Source organism: Canis aureus, chromosome 28 (genome assembly GCF_053574225.1).
Source record: "Canis aureus isolate CA01 chromosome 28, VMU_Caureus_v.1.0, whole genome shotgun sequence".
In the NCBI taxonomy this organism is placed as follows: domain Eukaryota; kingdom Metazoa; phylum Chordata; class Mammalia; order Carnivora; family Canidae; genus Canis; species Canis aureus.
This window is the reverse complement of record NC_135638.1, coordinates 18,645,346-18,660,096: the sequence shown is the minus strand read 5'-3', so window position 1 is coordinate 18,660,096 and position 14,751 is coordinate 18,645,346. Positions and strand designations below refer to the sequence as shown.

At 36.6% G+C, this 14,751-nt stretch overlaps 1 protein-coding gene across 2 annotated transcripts in view; it reads left to right on the top strand.

Annotated features, from left to right (window-relative positions):
* PI15 (peptidase inhibitor 15) overlaps positions 1-14,751 on the top strand; it is a 31,196-nt gene that overhangs the window by 1,889 nt on the left and 14,556 nt on the right. The gene's annotated exons all lie outside the window — the stretch shown is intronic.

The following is a 14,751-nucleotide window of genomic DNA, read 5'->3' as shown; positions in this document are numbered from 1 at the left end:
AACTTCTTACAAGTGCTGGCCTAAAATTTGGTATTTCTATCAGATTCTAAATTCATCTCTTTTATTTAAATAAGCTTTTTAAGTTTGACTAATTGCAGATGTCAGAGTTACAGGAAAAATAAAGACTTGCCAAATATAAGAGAGTCATAGTTCATAGAAGTACAATTTAGACTATGAAAATGCACTTTCCCAGGATTTTTCTAAAGAAAGAGGAAAAGGAGATATAATCAGTCCTGGTGTAGGAATATCAATATAGTCTTATGATTAAGAATATGGGCTTTGGAATCTAAATGCTTGTATTCAAACCTCAGTCCTGAAATATAACCTGCATGAATTTCTTATTTCATTTTCATCATTTCTTATATGAGGATAAATGTCTAACCTACCACATAGGGTTGTAATCAGGAAAGTATGAGTTGAGGGGTTGAGCAATTAGACCAGAGCCTAGATCAAAATAGACCTTCAATAAACATTAGCACTTTCTAGAAGGTGATATATCGATGTAGAAAGAAAAACAAATAAGGTTTCTTTTTTTTATGCATAAGATTCCATGTGAGATCAGAAAAGTATAGTGTATAGACTATGGGGTTAGGAAATACTTCCTGGCTCTAATCACATCGGTATGCAGACAAAAGTAAGGTTAAGATAGCGAAAGTGTTTTAGAAGCGAGCTCCTCTGAGTTCAAACCTTAGACTGCTGGTTACTTTGTGACTTCATGCAAGTTACTTCATGTGTGTGAAATTGTTTGCAATTGTGTGAAATTGTGTGCAATTTCCTTATCTGCAAAATGGGAATAATAATATAGATAATAACCAGCCAATATAGAATACAATCCACTATTTTAATGATATTGAAGGCAGAGGGATCATCATGAGTAAAGGTGGGGTAAAACACAATAGAAATGGTTGAAAAAAAGCCCACACTTTTCTGGTTATTTTTTTCCCCACTGATCAAGAATTCATTCATTTTGCATGCATTTATTTAATTTTTTCTATGTGCCAATGACTTGGCTAATTGTTTCCATAGATGATCTCATTTGATAGCTCATATTCTTCCTACAAGGTTAAGATTGTGATCTTCATTTTACAAGTAAAATCACTTAGACCTAGAAAAGCTAATGACTAGGCCAAGGTGGTATGAACAGTGAATGGTATTAATGGAGCTAGAATTTAAGTCTATGTAATTTCAAAGCCAATGTTTGTGTTGGGAAGCATCTTTCCATTTGCTAGGTTTATTAAATGCTCCATTGGGGGAAACCCCTGGAGGTGTCAGGATATCTTTGTTTCCTCCTTTAAAATGCCGGCTAAAACCCTATAGTATTCATATTCTATTCTATTCTTATTTCTCAAATATAGGATCTATGATATGATTTCTTTTGTAAGAACCAGATACAGTGCTGGTTATGTCAGTAGATGCTTAATAGATCCTCCTTCATTCAGTAAAGTTAATGAGAAGCAGTAATTAGATCAGTAAGTTCTATAAAATAAAATATGACTATCTCAAGTTGTCATGTATATACAAATACTGCATATAATTCATTTGCACATGTATTTATTTATTTAATATTTGTTGAGCATTTACTATATGTCAGGCACTATTCTAAACACTGGGGATATATTCATGAATAAAATAGAATCCTTGACCCCCTGGTGGGAAACCTCACAATAAATAAGATAAATAAAGTACATAGTACTTTAGAAGGTGTAAGGTTGTGGTGAGAAAAATTAAGTAGGTTGTGGTTAGATTGTGCAATTTGATAGGGTGGTCAGGAAAGGCCTCACTAGCAGTGTCCTGGAGGGAGGTGAGGCAGTCTACCACATTGATAGATGAGGTAAGAACTTCCTAGATGGAGGGAAGAGCAAAGGAAAGGCCATGAGAAGTGACAAAAGTGATTAGTTCAATTAGAAAAACATGGTCAATTTAATGAAATTGTAAGTCAGAAGGACTGAATCAGTGGAGCCATTGAAATAATTCACATGGATCCCTCATGAAGACTCAGAGAAACACTGAGGGAAGTAAGCATAATAGACTGCTTGGAGGTTGGAGTAGAAACTGTAAATGACTAATCTTTGGGCCAGGTGAAAAATATAGATCTCACCTTACCGCTCATCTTTATTTTGACTTGTTCAATGTTGATTTGGATTGTGAGCAGTCTACAAGTGAACTCCATCCCTAACCTTTACTCTGTACCTCAAACCCTGAGGACCCTTGCCTCACTAGGACCACTAGCTGCATGTGCAAATCCTTATCAGTGAGTGATAGCAGCCACAGGAGCCTCATTGAAGATGGTCTTTAGTTCAGGGCTTTTGTTGACCATGCTGGCCTGATTTGGGTCCCTTTCACCCACAATTTTCTCTCTAACCCTTTTTCCCTTGCTGTCTCTCTCCATCAGTCTCTTCCTTAGCTTATTCCATGATTTACAAGGCAAACCTTGTAAATCAAGTTTTGTATCCGAATGCTATTTGTTGATATATATTTTTTATCCTTACAAGCATATTCGATTTCTTCTTTTTGGGGGGAGGGAGAAGGCAGAGGGAGAGAGAGAATCTTAAGCAGGCTCCACACCCCCAAGCACAGCCCCAATCACAGCTCAATCTCAGAAGCCTGAGATCACGACCTGAGCCAAAATCAAGAGTGTCGCTTAACTGACTGAGCCACACAGGCACCCCATTAATTGCTCCTTCTTTTAACTGCTACAAAATAACCCTTCATATCTGCTATTCTGCTCTCATCAATCAATATCAAACTCAATCTATACTTATTTGTATAGTTCTTGCAAGCCTTCTAATTTTAAGCTTTCAGGATGCTAAATCTATGTGTAGTCACCTTTGTATCTCTATTTTTTGAGACAATTCTTGAGTATAGACAATAATCAACCTTTATTTGATGATTTAGTTGAAGTCTCTATAAATTGTTATATGTTTATAAGTACCATAAATTTTAATATATATTTTAATGGAAATTTTTATTATCATGTATGATATTTTATCACATGCACCTAAGGTTTAAACAAAAATTTTTCCTAAATTCTAAAAAAACCCCTTAAAATTAAGTGATTTTATCTTATTTTAAGTACTTGGTTATGTCAGTGTACTCTTGACTAAATAAAGTAGAAGCACTTTGGACACAGACTGTTGACATCCATGTTATAGTTGTATAATATTTTCTTTGGATATTTTGTTCATGATTTTAGTAAAAAATACATATTTGAAATATTTAACTTTCTAAACACAGTACCATTTTAAAATAATAATAGTATAGATAGGGCTTAAGATACGCAAGTCAAACTTCTTCACTCTTGGCCTCTGTTCCACAATTAGTTTATTGACAAATTTCCAGAGCTCCTTGGACACCAGCTGTTTTTCATTCTTCTAAGGGCAGCTTAAACCATGACTCTAAACCACAAACCACACTAGTTTCTTAGAATAAGAATTATCCCCAAAAGAATGAAATTGCAAGACTCACACATGGAGTAAAATTTTTAAGATATTCCTTGAATTCAAGTCAATTGAATAAATTGATTTTAAAAATGTTTAGTACTCTCTATAAGAGAATGAGATCCATTATAACAGTAATCTTTGTCTTTAGAGTATAAACAAAACTAAAAAAATACAAAACAAATAAGAAAGAAAACCCTTAGCATATAATTCAGCATAATACACTGCTGCATAGGTTTGATGTAATCAATGATGTACAGATAAATCATGGAGAAATCAAAGAAAGAAGTGATAATCTTTTGTTGGCAGTATCATGAAAGGCTCTTTGGAGGAAGGACATTTGAGGTAGATGTTCAAGAGGGGCAGGGTTGGCTGTTAGAGCAGATAAAATAATGCAAAAACACCAGGAAAGAAAGAGCATAATGCTTTAGCCATGTTTTCGAGGAGTTTGAAAAAGTACTGAGGATCACTTCATACAAAAGTAACTAGGGAGACTGTAGAAGTTTTAGAACAGCATCAAAACTGCATTTTAGAAAGATGGCCCTAACAATTGATGCAGTTTAGATTCCTGGTGGAGTTGGCTGGGAAGTGGCAATCACTGAGTTGGTAGTGCCAGTCCTAAGCAAGGTAAGAAGGTGTTGGACACCTGTGCCTACACAGCAGCAGGTGTGAAGAACTACCTAAAGCATGATGCATGAGATACCAGTCTTTGTAGTCAGTATACAGTGATGGAAAGGCAGGTGAAGGACAGTGAAAATATAATGTGGAGATGAGCTGAACAACTTAAAGCTAAGAGACTGTAATATAATTTCAGTATGTTGATAATATGGCCCATTTCATTGGTTTGGTGTCTGCAAAAATTCTATACAGAACTAAGAGGATAAGGCTTCCTAGACTTCTTTGGAAAAGAGAAAAATACTAGTTACCAGTCACAGCAGGTAGTAAAGTAACAGAAATCATGACTCCAATGAATGAGTGGAGAATAGATTAATGCATCCTTGGAAATAGCCAATAAACTATTTGCCTACAGTAATTTGTGGCTCAGAAAGGATGAAAAAGCTGATTTTGTTCATTTGGGCTTCATGTGGAAGAGGATGTAGATGGTGTTAAACTCCTTTTTTTCTTTATTCAGTAGTTGACCAAACTCTTGTGATGTCTATCGTTGTCTTTTTTTTTTTTTTTTAATGAAACCATATATTGTCCCAGATGGCACATTTCCTCTCATTTGGGAAGGATAACTCAATTTTCTTGTTATAAACAAGAGAAATTTGATGTGTCTAACCTAAATCTTTTCAATGAATGCTTTTATGACTACTAGAAAGCCTCGTGAGACCCGTTGCCAGCCAGCGGTGAACTGAGAAAGACTGCTGACAGGAAGGCATTTCTCCAGTGCTTTTGGAACTCCACATTCCTGTTCTCATAGATGTAGAGCCTTTTAAGTGTCTTGGCTTCCATTAGAGACTGGGCACATTTTGTAGGAATTTTCTTCCAAGGTGCACGTTGCTTAATATTACTTAGTGTTACTTATATATGAATGTTCAACTCTTCATGTATGGAGCCAGCTGAAGGTTGAGAACATTTTCTTTGTGACCATTTTGAATACAGGCTCTAAAGCGCAAATGGAAATGTTAACACAGTATGATTCAGAACCTCACCATGAGGTGGTAGGCAGAAAAGCTGTGAATCACATGCAAGCCATATACATATGGTGACTATATTTCCTAGTATTACAACACTGCTTTTTTGATGGCAAATGATATTTGACCACATACAACAGTGTAGAAAAATAAGTCTATTGTATTTCCTGCTAAGTATTTGTAGAACCTAGCATTATATCTGTTCCACAGAGAAGACTCAATAAATATTTGTGGAACACCTGAATGAAGTCTTTTAATGTAAAGAACTTTGATGTAAAGAACTGAGGCTCTAATGGTCTGATGGGCAAGAGTCAATGGGCAAGAGTCAATAAATGCATTGTTCAGTCACTCATCTCATAATATTTACTCATGTGCTTGGCACAACTCCAATGACTCCAATGACTTGTGCTGGGGTATTCAATGGGGAGCAAAGAGGCACTCTTATAGAAAGAACTGTGAGCAGACAAGTAAGTGCAAAAACAGTGAGTTGAGTGCTAAAGTAGAAAAAATACAGGGTGCTTTGGGATTACATGAGACATACTTAGGCCAGACGTGGACTCAAGGTATAGAGGGAGGGAAGGTGTAGTAGGTGTGCTAGGGTGCTCTTAGAAGGTAAGTGGTACACTGGAAGCAAGGATAAAAGTTCAATATGACTCGGATAGTATATAAAAGAAAAAGTGGTGCTTGATGAGACTGGAAAAGGCATGCAAAACTTGTTTAGTTTTATTATAAGATCAAAACTTGTTTAGTTTTATTATAAAATCAAGATAAGGTTTTAAGCAGGGAAGTTATATGATTAATTTGCATTTCAGAAAAAAATAATTTGCATTTCAGAAAGGTCATTCTGGCTACAAGGGGAAGAGGAAGGGATTTGATAGGGCAGAAATAAAGGCCGGATGTGCACCCTAGAGGCTGTTCTACTGGTGTAGGTGAGACAACTGAATACTCTAACACTGAAGCCCATTGCTTTGTAACAAAGTGAAGTTAGGGATCAAATCAGTAAGAATAAGTGATTTGAAGGCACCTAGGTGGCATAGTTGGTTAAGCATATGACTCAGGTCATGATCTCAGGGTTGTGAGATGGAGCCTCATGTCCGGCTCTGTGCTGAGCATGGAATCTGCTTGAGGTTCTCTCTCCCTTTCCCTCTGCCCCACCTACATGGCTCACTCTCTAAAATAAATAAATAAATATTTAAAAAATAGAAGTGAGTGAGCTACATTATTAAATAAAGATTTATATGATGAAGCAGTCAAGGAGGACACCTCTGCTTTTGACTAGGACTGCTGGGTTTCTCAGAGTTAGAGAACAAAAAATCAAGGGCAGGTTTCAGGTAGTCATTGAGTGGCTGTAGGTTTATTATCCAGGGTACACATCTACAAAGGTTGAAAAAAGTAGCTAGTATGTGGGAGGGAACATTCTTCAACTATAAAAATTTTTGGATAGGAGTATGCTTTTGTAATCAACGTGTACCGCTCTGCATAATAGGAGTATGGTAGTGTCATGGAGACAGCATGGATGGATGATTTTATGTCTGGGAATCTACTCAAGAATTTTTGCAAGGAAGTTTCGTGTATCTTTTTTTTTTTTTTTTTTTAAAAAAAAAAAGAGTGCTGAGGCTTAAATCAACACAAATCCAAATCTGTTTCAGGGGCCTAGGTAGTACCAGGCCCACCTAGTTCTTTTAACATGCTCAGGATAAAGTTTTCTTGGAAACTAATCAAAGGACTTCAGAATAATAGAAGTTGACTATTTTGGTATGGTGTCCTGAACTTAGCACATGGAAAGCATGTACTAGTCAGTGGCCATTAAATAGTTATGAACTTGAGATGTTTAATAGTCTATGAGAATTTCTGAAGAATGGTGTGCGAAGGGGTTAGAGAAAATCAAGACTAACAGCTTAAACTGGTCAAGGAAAATGTTTGGCATAAAATGCATCATAGACTGAGGTTTGGAGGGATGAGATTCAAATTTTTCCAATCTGTATTACCCATAGTGTCTAAATCAGGTACCAAGCATTTTTTTTGACATGAATATGGAACAATGCCCAACAAGTTGTGTCTTTATACTAAATTTTTCATGACTCTTAAAATTTCACACCACATACTCCAAACTGAAACAGTTGGGGAATGTTGCTTAAGGACACAATATTTTCTTCTCCTAAAAAGTGCATCATATTCATGTTTTATAATTTCATTAAATATGAACATTCTACCAAATCGGTCTCTCTGCATTCCAGAGAGATCATGTTTTCAGCAGGCAGTAGGTAGGCGGAAAGGCATTTGAATTCCTCTGACCACGTGGGCAATGGTAAGGTTTAGGGTTTGCATGTGTATCATAGGATAGTTTAACAGTCAAGAAATCAGTTTTTAGATTATTAGAACACTGAGTTGGTGAAAAAACTTAACCACAAATGAAAATGTCTTCCTGGCTCATGATTCCAGTATTAAATGGTAGGTGAAGGGTATTATATTTCCCTGGAAGGAGAATTCTTGCTAGAATCCATCAACAAATGATCTTAAAATTTAAAGATAAAACCTATATTAAAGAGGGATTTAAGGAGGGGAATTGATGTTTTAAGACATCTAAAATGTTCTCTAATTTTTATCTTTCACTGTCTGATGTTATTTCCCCTGGAAGCAAGCTCCTTATTATCTATATACAATTCTGGTTTTGATTATTTAGTTGCTTCAGGGTTTATCTGTTTTTACTTTATCTGATTGCCTGCTTTGTTGAGATTAAAGCTTGATGTCTCTTAGACTTTAGGCTGCCAGATAACATGATCAAAAGTGCACCTCACACTGCTTCCCATTTTAGGTGGCTTTCTAGTTCACTTGTCATCACCACCATTCCAGTGCCTGCATTCACTCTTATAATAATTTCTACCATTAAGTATACCCTTGTCTTCTTAGGGCTGTGCTAAATACTCTTCAGTCACAATCTGGTCTAACTCTCAGAAAAGTCTTGAGAGATGAGGACAATTTTTCTCATTTAGAAACAGGAAACTCGGGGCTTGGAGAGCATAAATAACTTCCCCAAGGTCACACAGCAGGTAAATCAAAATGATGAGAATATAGTTCTAAATGACAACAAAGCCCCTGCCTTGAAAGACCGTATACTACACACTCCCCTTCATGTGTGCATCTCCTGCTCTTGAGACCACTGGCTAAGGTATTTCTCTATAAGCATTTTCTCTGAAGACCTCATTGAATATTAGAAAGTATTTCTTCACATGGAATCAAATCTTTCTCCCAGTATTCTTTCTACTCTTCATAACCATACAGGAAAACTCTGCATTGTGATAGTGCTTCAAGTCTTTTTTTTTAATTTTTTAATTTATTTATGCATGAAAGACACACACACACACACAGAGAGAGAGAGAGAGAGAGAGAGAGGCAGAGACACAGGCAGAGGGAGAAGCAGGCTCCATGCAGGGAGCCTGATGTGGGACTCAATCCTGGGACTCCAGGATCACGCCCTGGGCCACAGGCGGCGCTAACCCTCTGAGCCACCCAGGCTGCTCTGCTTCAAGTCTTTGAAAGGTGTAAACATTGATGCCTTGGACCCCTGACCCCTGACCTTCTTAGCGTTCAGCCCTTTTGTGTTAAGTATCTATATTAAGCACCTCTTGCAGAGTATGGCCAACATAACCTATCAGGAAAAGTCGCACAAAATATTTGCCTTCTGCAAATACTGGAAAGGTAAGAAGTTGTATTATTAAGTAAATAGGAAATCAGTGTACTACCCCACACTTTTTACCATACATACACACATGAATGGTGCGCATTATTGTGGGAAATGGAAGCAGGGTGGCTCTGATCAAGGAATGCCTTTTGTCCTGTTGTCATCTCTAGTTGCATTCCGATATGTGTGTGCTCTTCTTACAGGAAGGTGCCTAAAATATATATGATCTGACAAGTGCAGAGTAACAATGACCAGCTCATTCTCCGTTAATTCTACTTCTATGGCTGCATCCTATAGTTAGGTTTTCAGAATCAGTGGGCACCTTCTCCTGCTGATTTGGATCATATTCTTGTATTCTTATGAGTTGCATATTGGTCAAATGTATACTTTAAATGCAAGTTCAGTGTCATTAGAGTGAAAAATGCTTCTTAAATTTTGTATCTTTTTTTCAAGACTGGATTTTCAGAATGCTTTGTATGTTTCTCCCATGTGTTATTTGTAATATCTTAGTTAATAAAGTCATGTACAATTCCCATGATATCTAAATAAACACTGTAAATCCATCTGTTATTTCTATATACATATCTATGTGAGCACAGAATACATGTTCCTTTCTACTGAAATTGTCAGTGTCAGAGTGAATGATGTTGGCTGATTTATATAGCAACAAATACAACGATCTCTCTACCTCTTTCACCAATAATTCTGTCTTCCAAGAATACACAGAACAAATATCATCATAGAGTTTAGCACCCAGCATTTGTGACAGTGAGACTTTTTTTTTTTTTTTTAGATTTTATTTATTTATTCATGAGAGACACAGAGAGAGAAAGGCAAAGACATAGGCAGAGGGAGAAGCAGGCTCCATGCAGGAAGCCCTATGTGGGGCTCGATCCCGGGACTCCAGGATCATGCCCTGAGCTAAAGGCAGACACTCAACCACTGAGCCAACCAGGCATCCCGACAGTGAGACATTTTTGTGATAAAAAGCTATTTTTAATTTGTATTTAAACTTCAAGCAATAACATACTAGAGTTTAGAGGAGGATACCAATGTTAGTGCTTATATGTGAAAACTACCACATGTTAACCTTTAGAAATGTCCCCTTCTTCTTAAGCATCCCCTGTGGTATGGCAGGGGGTGAGTAGGGTTGGAAGAAGAGAGAAGAGGCCCAAAGTTCTCTGCAACCAAAATGACTCTCCACCAAATAAAGCTTTAGACAATAATTTCTAACCAGAAGAAAATGGAACTACTTTGTAAACACATATTCAAAATCCCCAATCTTAACATTTTGATTTGATAGGTCCAGGATTGGGCTAGGCATCTATCTTCTTGAAAGTTCCCCAGGAGATCTTGGAGTAATTTCTCAGGTGAGAAATTTCTTAAATCATGGTTTAGGATACAAAACTGAGCTGAGGAAAATATTATGTGGTTTAAATATCCACTTGTTTGTTAAGAGACTATATATTGAAAGAATTAATTGGCTAAGCCAAAGGAAGAATTGTCTCAGTGATAATTCTATATTATCAAAAAATTTCACTTGAAATTATTCAGCACCTCCTTTTACAAAATATCATGTGGGCACTGTGGGTCTGCAACATGAAATGCTGCTCATTTAGGAATATACTTGACTGACGAAGGAAACTTTAAAATAAGCAAACTTTAAGTAGCACATGATTTAAGTAGCACATGATTCTTTTGGAGTTTTTTAATGTAATGCATTATATACATTATGTATAACGTGTTGTATAATAATACATTTATATGATATTTACAGTTTGCAGTTCATTTATTCGTTTGGTATGTTTTTGTTATCTGTCTCTTCCCTAAACTTTGAGATAGAGTCTGTGTCCACCTGCTGGCTGTTGAATTCAGAGTATCCATTGCCTCCCAGTGAATATTCATTTACTGGCTGTGTAGATGAATGCATTACCTAAGGTCCCATTGGTTAATCTGGAAATGTGTATTTCTTGCATTTTCCACTGTTGAGGACAAAACAGCAGTCCATGCGTGGTAAGTCTGTTGTAGGAGGTTTGGGGCAAAGGTGGCTCCAGGGACACTCTTTCCTGCCACCACCCATGGATATTAGGAGGGAAGATGTCACATCTATGTCAGCATATTGGAGATAATGATATCTTACATCAGAGTTCATAAACTATAGGTCCATCAAACATTCTGATTAGTGAGCATGTTTAATTTTCTCTGCAGGATATTGAATGGTAGGAATTTTGCATTTTTTAAATTTATTTGCCAAATGTTAAAGTTGATACATCTCATATATTCATCAGGATTTCCAGATTATCCTGAAGAGTGGAAAGTTCTAGAGACATTGAGCCTACTTCCTACTTGTTAACAATTGGTTAGAGGGGCACCTGGGTGGCTCAGTGGTTGAGTGTCTGCCTGTGGCTCAAGGTCATGATCCTAGGGTCCTCTGCCTGTGTCTCTGCCTCTCTCTCTGTGTGTGTCTCTCATGAATAAATAAATAAAATCTTTAAAAAAAACAATTGGTTAGAGAGGAGTAGCTTCTTTGGATGGGGAAAATTTGCTCATTTCTGGTTCTCTTTTTTTTTCTCTATGTAACTGTCCATAGGTCAAGCAGCAGTTGCACTTTGCCATCTTACACCCAATCCTACTTTATTCATTTTCCTTACAAACCGTCCCCTCAGCATAGTGATTTGAGTGCAACTATATTTATATAGTACTCTAATATTTTCAAAGCACTTGAGTCAAATACAGTTTCTTAGTGCAAATTTAGTCATGCATAGATTTAAAGAGCTGGAACTTTATTTCCTAAACACTAATTGTATTTAAATACTCTTATTTCAAATTCTGAATGTATTATCTTTTATCCATGCCCTCATTAACATATATTAAGGCCTCATATATATGAAGCACTCCCTCAGTTAGGTGTCTCTTGCAATGACCTAGATGACAGATAATGATGGTTTTGACCAAGGTGGTAGCAATAGTGGTGTTGATCAGTGGTTGTATTCTGAAGGTACAGTATTTTGAAGGTAGGATCAACAAGGTATGTGATGGAGCAGACCAAGATTATGAAGCAAAGAAAGCATAAAGAGGACCATTTATATTTTTGGCCTGAGCAACTATAACAGCATTTGGTAAATTTCTTCTGTAAAGGATCAAATATAAGTATGGCATATGTTGTACCTACTCAATTCTGCTTTTGTAGCACAGCAGCAGCCATAGACAATATTTAACAGGCACAGGGACTGAATGAGAAGATGGGAAATGCCATTGACTGGTGGACGAAACACTAAGGAGTAGCTGGTGAGGGGATAAAGAGTGGGATGGGACTGTGAATATCTGGAGCTCAATTTGGGTATGCTAAATGGAGGCTTAAAGTAGATAGGTAGGTAGGTAGGTAGGTAGGTAGGTAAATTAGCCTGGAATTCGACTGAGTGGGCTGGAGATAAAATTGGGAACAAAACCACCAGCATATAAATGCTATTTCAGTCTATGAGACTGGATGAGATTACCTAGGCAGTGAATATGGATGAAACAACGGTGGGGGGGAAGGGAAATATGGATGTGGCCTGTGTCCTGAGAACCCCCTAGCACATGGAAGTTGGAACAATGAGGAAGAATCAGCAAGCATATGGAGAAGCAGCAACCAGAAGAAATCAAGGCAAGTGTAGGGTTATGAAACCAAGAGATGGGGGCAGGGGGTGTCCAGAAAGAGCAGGTGGACAGGCATGCCACACATTGCCAATAGAACAACTGAGATGGTGACCAGGAAATGGCCACTGATGGCATTGATAAGAGCTGTTTGGGTGGAGTGGAGGTGGGGTGGGGAGTCTGCCAGTGTGGACTCAATAGAGAAGAGAAGAAGAAAAACTGGAAACTCTCAGTTAAGACAACTCTCAGGGAATTTCATTGTAAGAGAAAGGAGAGAATGATGCAGTAATTGGAAGATGAAAAGGGATCAAGAGAGGCCTTTTTTTTTGTTTGTTGTTAAGAAATTTATGTCATTAGCAATGATCCCCTCTAAAGAAAAGTCTACTTCACATCATCTCTTTATAGAAATTTTTCTTTCCCACCTACATGAAAAGTAGTACTCATCATACCTGAGGACAGTCATTATCTTCTTTTAAGCATTTAAAAAATGCTTAGGACCCTACATTGGTATTTTTATGATATAATGTGTTCTCATATTTTGTAGTTATTTTTGAGGCTTGAGGAAATTTTTTTAATCAAGTTCCTTTAACTATCTACTTCTATAAAGTAGAATCGGTTTCATGAGTCTAATCAATGTCCAGAATTTCCCATATGAAAGCCCTTTCTTTTCCTCTTCCCTACCCCACCTGACCTCACCCTCTATCTGTCTAGCCTTACCAAAGCTCCTTCCTACCCTCCTGTCTTGTTTAACACTGGGTCTGGTGTATTCAGCTCTTAGTGTCCTTTACCGATCACGGCACAGTCATTTCTACCTAATGGGGACAAACGAATCTATTTCAAATTAGAACCACAATCATGCCTGTGAAGCATTTTAAAAGTTTTTGGCCACCCTCAGAGGAAATAATTTTGTCATCACTTAATTTCTTTGTAATCGTTCTCTCTCACTTTTATAAATCAGTATTCTTTTTTCCAATTTGACTAACCCAGGAAAAGATCAGTCTTAGAAGACTTATTTCTTTAAAACCTCAAAGCTTGTCTATCTAAATTGACTTAGTTTTTATCAGAATATACAAGAAATGACAACATAAATGTCAAAAAACACAAAAAACATGGCTCCAATGGCATTGTTACCATAGCGTCTATGACAATAACTGATTTAGAAATGTGTCTCTTTTTAGCATTTTATGTCTTTGAAAATGGTATTCACCAGCAGAACAGATTTTCCAAGAGGTCAAATTGATATTCCTGGTTCTTCCTTAATTTAGATGCAATTCATGTATCTTGGTCTATTCATAAATCTAGGATTCTGACAAACACATTTGTTTGATATTTATTACCAGCAGATTTAACTAAATTTCCTAAACTGCCATTTATACACTTAATATATTTGAGTTCTAAAAGTATTTCAATTGATTCATTGAAAATAATTTTCATATGTTGAAGTGTCTTAAAAGTCTAAGAAATACAGTGACTCTTAAGTTCTAAATTTTGAAATACTATTTTAAAAATTTAAGATTTTCTTGTAATTTTCAGCTTAAAATCACAAGCTAAATAATTACTCAGTGATTTACTTATGTAATTACAAGGGTAACCTGTTGCTTTAATGGGCACATTTTCTTAACTTTTACTAATTATTACAAATTTTAATATCAAGTGCACACAGGTTCCTTAGCCAGAAATTCTTTGCTAATACCTCAAATTTGATTCTTTCAAACATTCCTACATTTAAATCTTATGTGTAGAATTAAAATATGATACCATTTTTAAAGGAACACTATTTCATTTCAGACAATGTTGAGGATGTATTTCCAAGTAATTTTTAGGGTTGCCTTCCAGTCTGACTACATTTCTTGTCCAAGATGTTGACTGGGATTTAAGATGGGTGCTTCAGATGTCAATGTGCTTCGTGATTCTGGCTGTCACTGTGTTGTGGATACCAAAACTTACAGATGGCTGGCAAAACAACCTCATCCCTGGGCTGGATCATATCACTATCCAATTCTTCTGTCTGCTTATGAAAGTCAGCGAACTTCTCCCATACTGCAACATTCTTTGATTTGATTTGGTATTTCTTTGGCTCAAGCTCTAAAGACTACTAAACTTGATGAGAATCTACATTCTTTTCATACCCTTCCTATTTCTTGGAGCTACAACTCTTCTAGATATTCAAATGACATCAGTTTAAATTTTGGATATTGCTCATGGCTTAGTGCAGCAATGCGGTTTCTACAGACAAGATGCTAACTTTATTTACAAGTAGAATAGTTCATGGTGAACATTTTAGTCCAAAGATAAATCAATAATTTTATAAGCTGACCAACTAAATGTCTCTAACAACAAGGAATGGAAGAAAACTTTG